The sequence below is a fragment of the Macrobrachium nipponense genome, chromosome 23, assembly GCF_015104395.2.
Source record: "Macrobrachium nipponense isolate FS-2020 chromosome 23, ASM1510439v2, whole genome shotgun sequence".
NCBI classification, from domain to species: Eukaryota; Metazoa; Arthropoda; class Malacostraca; order Decapoda; family Palaemonidae; genus Macrobrachium; species Macrobrachium nipponense.
In genome coordinates, this window is record NC_061090.1 from 53,900,875 (window position 1) to 53,905,874 (window position 5,000).

Sequence of the window (5,000 nt, forward strand, 5' to 3'; positions counted from 1 at the left end):
TTTCATATATTCACTACTTTAGCTATCATGACAATACTATCAAGATAGGTGTAGCTAGCAACCTATTCTTAAGAGCCTTACGAATTTGTTCCCCTGATTTCCTGGAAAAAGAATTTGAACTAATTCGCAAGCAACTTTCATCTTTAAAGTATCCTGACCATATAATTGAGAAAGCAATTCAAAAAGCAAACGTAATTTTCTACCGACCCCCTAAAGACAAGACCAGAGACACACCCAACAATAAAATAAAAATTCCCCACCTGGAGACGATTAAGAGAGTAACTCACACCCTTGGGAAATCCAACCCTTTTGCATTTACCTACCCAAATACCTTAGCCAAATCCCTGATTAACGTCCAACAAAAGACATCGCCCAAAGACTCTGGGGTATATGAGATCCCATGCCAGAACTGTGACCAATCTTACATCGGATTTACAGGTAAATCACTTCCCCAGAGATTAATACAACACAAACGGTCAGTTAGGTATGGACAACAGAACTCGGCTATTTTCAACCATATAAATAAACATAACCATAGAATAAACAGGAATAAGTCACATGTAATTTATAGCAGCAACTGCCGGTACAAGAGTCAAATGATGGAATCGGCCTTAATAAAAGAGAAGCAGGTAATGAACATCTCAAAAGGGAATTGGACATCAGACATCGTCGACGCAGTGTTCATTCAACCAACGCTTAAGAAGATTAAAGGAAGATTATCAGCGGGGGTGACCTAAATTGGCTACTTGTGGACGAATCTCTTGGTATAAAATACCACCTTTTCTGTAAACTTTTCTCATTCATATACCTGAAGAGAGAGACAGCAGTCTGAAATATAGTACTTTTCTCTCTACATTTTGGTGTTTTTATGGGCTCCTTTTATTAGATATATATATATATATATATATATATATATATATATAATATATATATATATATATATATATATATATTGATACAGAATACTTAAGCTTTCTCCACATGGGATTCATTCCGAGAGTATCAGTGAATGCTGTCCGCCCCCTCACCCCTCCCCGCCCATAATCCCCACCCTCTCTCTCTCTCTCTCTCTCTCTCTCATGCCACTCTGATCGGAATTCGTCATGAACCTTTCACTACTTGATAAAGGATGCGGAGGAGGTGGGGGATGGATGTGTTGTGGGGTGTGTTGGGGGGAGGGGGGATGGGGGTTCAGGTTTCCTGAGTTACAAGTTGCTACACATCCTGTTTTCATCAACCAAGTAGCTTATCGCTGAGTTATCAGTGAAGGATGTCTGACCACAAACGTATTTACAAATAATTTCTAACGTCTGTCTTGGTACGGACAACGCCCCTTTCCTGTGGAATTGGTAGGGTATTATATTCGTTATTAAATATACATGAATTTTTAACTAACAAAAGCACAGACAGAACACAATATCAATGGAAACAGTGACACAGACCACTCGTCCAGTAAGCACGCGGGCCAAGGCATGGCTACAACAATAACGAATTTCGAACAGTGTTTGTCTAGTACGTACCCTGTCGCTTCACCATCCACAAAAGAACGACAATGCCCAAGACAAGAAACACAGATACAAAGCCGGAGACACCCACAACCGCCCACATCTGGGCGTCACACGAACAACCATCAGCGTCACCTCTGCCCCGGTGAGCAGCTTCACTGCCTATTCCCGACTCGGCTGGAGTTACGCCCGAGTCTTCTTGACACGAGTCAGCGGGTTGTCCGGGTCCTCCATCTTGAAACGCCCAGAGCCACCACACTCGCCCTTTCTATATCTTCACTCACAGATCCCAGGAAGAGATACCTCTTTGGCAATAATGAACACAATGACATCCCACTCGAAAGCAATGCTTGCATGGTAGGAGAAGGAGAATTCGACCCCAATATGGTACCAGCGTGATACGTTGGTTGCGCCTATAGTTCTTCGTCTGTCAGGACTAGCGATCCATGGAGGCTCTGGGTGCCGTTCGCCTCAATCTGGATGCCCGCGAACCCCCTCCCCCTCCCCCTCCCGGGCTTGCAGTAGATGCTGAATCGAGACTGAGTGAATTCTTCGATGGTTTGCTTTTCAGGCTCGACCGTTGTCTCAGCCTCACACGAGAGATCACTCCCCAGGACGGCAATTTCGGGAGCCAGGCCACTCAGCGAGGAAGAGACGGCGAAGAACGCCAATATGAAGCGCATTTTCTCGCGAGAAGCTTAAAAAAAAAAAAAACGACGGAATAAATGGTGAAGAAATTTACGCTCTGCCGTTGGACTAATGCTCGGTACCGACAGCCTCCTTCGGATGTTAAAGAGCAAGTATGAGTTTACTACCGGAAGACAAATGCTCTTTTGCTCGAGAGAATCTTACTGCGCCGTCAAAGTGGCTGATAGGAGTTTATGGAAACTTCTAGCTTTCCATAACACTAGAACGGCCAGAATTAATTCGCCAATGCTTTGTAGAATTAATCCTGCTCTTTCGATGTGGTGATACAAACGTATGCTTTGTGTAAATATATATATATATATATATATATATATATTATATATATATATATATATATATATATATATATATATAATAAATTCAAAGCTACAAATGTCCTTTAATATCTAAATTCACTTACCTCCCAAATGATATATATTTTCCATATATGTTACCAAATGATATTATTTTTCTATATATGTGTGTGGTGTGTGTGTGTGTGTATGTGTGTATAATTATAGTCACATTATTGCAGGCGAAAAAGTAAAAGACTCAGTGAAGGTCAACCAGGCTTTTCTTTTTTTCACCTGCAGGTGATGTTATATAAATATATATATATATATATATATATATATATATATATATATATATATATATATATATATATATATATACAAGTCCATGTTCCATATACCTCACACACACTGGTTTGACGATACACATAAACTTGCTCTAAGAATCCCACTCGAGCAGTTCACTCAACGTTGACAGATGGAGAAATCATACTTACGCGTGAGTTTCCTTTTGCACGCAACTGCGATCGTTATCGAAATGATTATAGCCAAGGCAACCCCAAGAACAATGACGAGAATCAATGGAGATTGGGTCTGCTTCATGCTTTCATCCGTAGAAGTGGTATTTTGGCCACTTTGGTTATAGCAGCGCTCGTCCGGTTGGGAAAAACCCCCCCCCCCCCCACCCCTATTCTGAGGGTCCGAGAGAGTATATAAGCATGGTGGTCAGTCTTGATAAACTCGTTGCAGCCTCCTTGACACGTTTTTCCACTCCTCCTCCATCTTTGACAGACACGTTCATATACCAGTCCCATAGTCCCGAATTGGCTCTATAAGAAAATGTAACAGTGACGTCATACCATCGAGAAACAGGGGATATACCAAGCTCCTCAGCTGTGAAACTCACTGTATCTTCAAAATAAACTACCCCATGGACTTCTACCTGTATACCTTCAAAGCCGTCATCTGGTTTGCAATAAAGTCTAACTTGTTCCACATTCTTGGAGATTTCCTCTCTTTCCTCTTCAGAGTACCTCTTGACGAGCGTCTTACCGCTGATGACCGTTACCTCAGCAGAGCATCCTTCGTCGACTTTTAGGCTCGGATTCGTGGAACCGTCTCCTTCGCTGTGGACTCCAAGAGAGAGCAAACCAGGGAGGAAAAATAGACGCAACAGATATTCCCCTGTCATCGCACACGCAGCAACTGGATGGATGACAGGAAGGGACTCGATGATCTATATGGAACGAAGAAGAACGATATGAGATACCTCCAGAAGCAAAATTTTAATAGTCAAGCATTTTCAAAACTGACGCTCAAAATTGTCCGGTTATCGAGAGTGTTTGGCATTTTCTGGGGAGCTGCGTCCGACTGCGTCAGTACTGGTGGGTTCCACCACTACAACTGAACGCAAGACCGGACATCTTGGGTATAAAAGGTTTCTACATCCGCTATATAACGCTTTTGTGTCGTCTGTGGACAAGAGTTGCTGGAGATGGGGTATCGTGCACCTAGATTCCTGTGGATTATGAACGAACATAGCGATATCATAAGTAAACAAAGCTATTTCTTGATTCCTAAAACTCCAAACGAAAGCAAAGGGACCTTCTTTGTAAATTTTGCATAGTTAAACTTGAGCATCTTACGAATGTAAGAATATAAGAAACATGTTCTTGTGAAGAACACTGATAAAACTGATAACCCAAAACAAAAGACACGGCATTTATAGCTGACATTGCAGGGTATTTCGCTAGCAATGATTTTCACAGAGAGAAAATTAAAGTAAGCAAAGTGGGTGAAAATAATGATAAAAAGAATAAAGGGAAGGAAAGGGGACTAATATGCAATAGACGTTGAAGGTTTCAATCAGTGATTCGCTTATTCAAAATGAAAAGAATAATCATATTCCCTTCTTCCATAGACGTTGTCTTTACTTATAAAAAAAATAATGATTTATTCTTTAATACCACATCCAAAAGAGTTTGATGTGTATGATGACTACAATGACAATCATGAATACACATCATGCATAAGGTCAACCCTCTAGCGAATAGTATACACAATGATAATGATCAATACATAATGCGCGCTTTCTAAAAAAATTGTTTACAAACAGATGAAAATGATGAATCGATATAGTGAATTGAATGTATGATGTATTATGATGAGAATTATTAATATATGTGAAACGTAAGTTTAACTTCTTAGAAAAAATAAACGTATGATGAATATGATGGTAATGATGTACAGATATGCGTTAGGCGCCAGCACCATAGGAAATTTGATATATGATGATTATTATTACAATGATGGACAAATATAATAATAAAGTCAATTTCTAAGTGACGTTAATGAATGATGTTTAATATGATTATTTAGCATATTCTATGTATGGTGATATGATGAGTCAGCTTTTGAAGAGATTCATTGTATGGCGATTATGAAGATAATCATGAGTAGATAATATGCATAAAAAAAACTTTCTAGCAAATTTATGGCATAATGATTATGATGA

The 5,000-nt window shown here is 39.9% G+C and overlaps 1 protein-coding gene across 3 annotated transcripts in view; it reads right to left on the minus strand.

Moving 5' to 3' along the window:
- LOC135200886 (uncharacterized) overlaps positions 1 to 3,153 on the minus strand; it is a 16,140-nt gene extending 12,987 nt beyond the window's left edge. Inside the window, exon 1 of one of the 3 annotated variants that reach the window (XM_064229642.1) lies at positions 2,983 to 3,153. The gene's annotated coding sequence lies outside the window, so the exon portion shown is untranslated. Of the gene's footprint in view, positions 1 to 1,520; positions 2,227 to 2,247; positions 2,309 to 2,982 lie in introns of those variants that run through there. The other 2 variants (XM_064229658.1, XM_064229651.1) reach the window with 2 other exon arrangements.
- Positions 3,154 to 5,000: the final 1,847 nt, after the last annotated feature.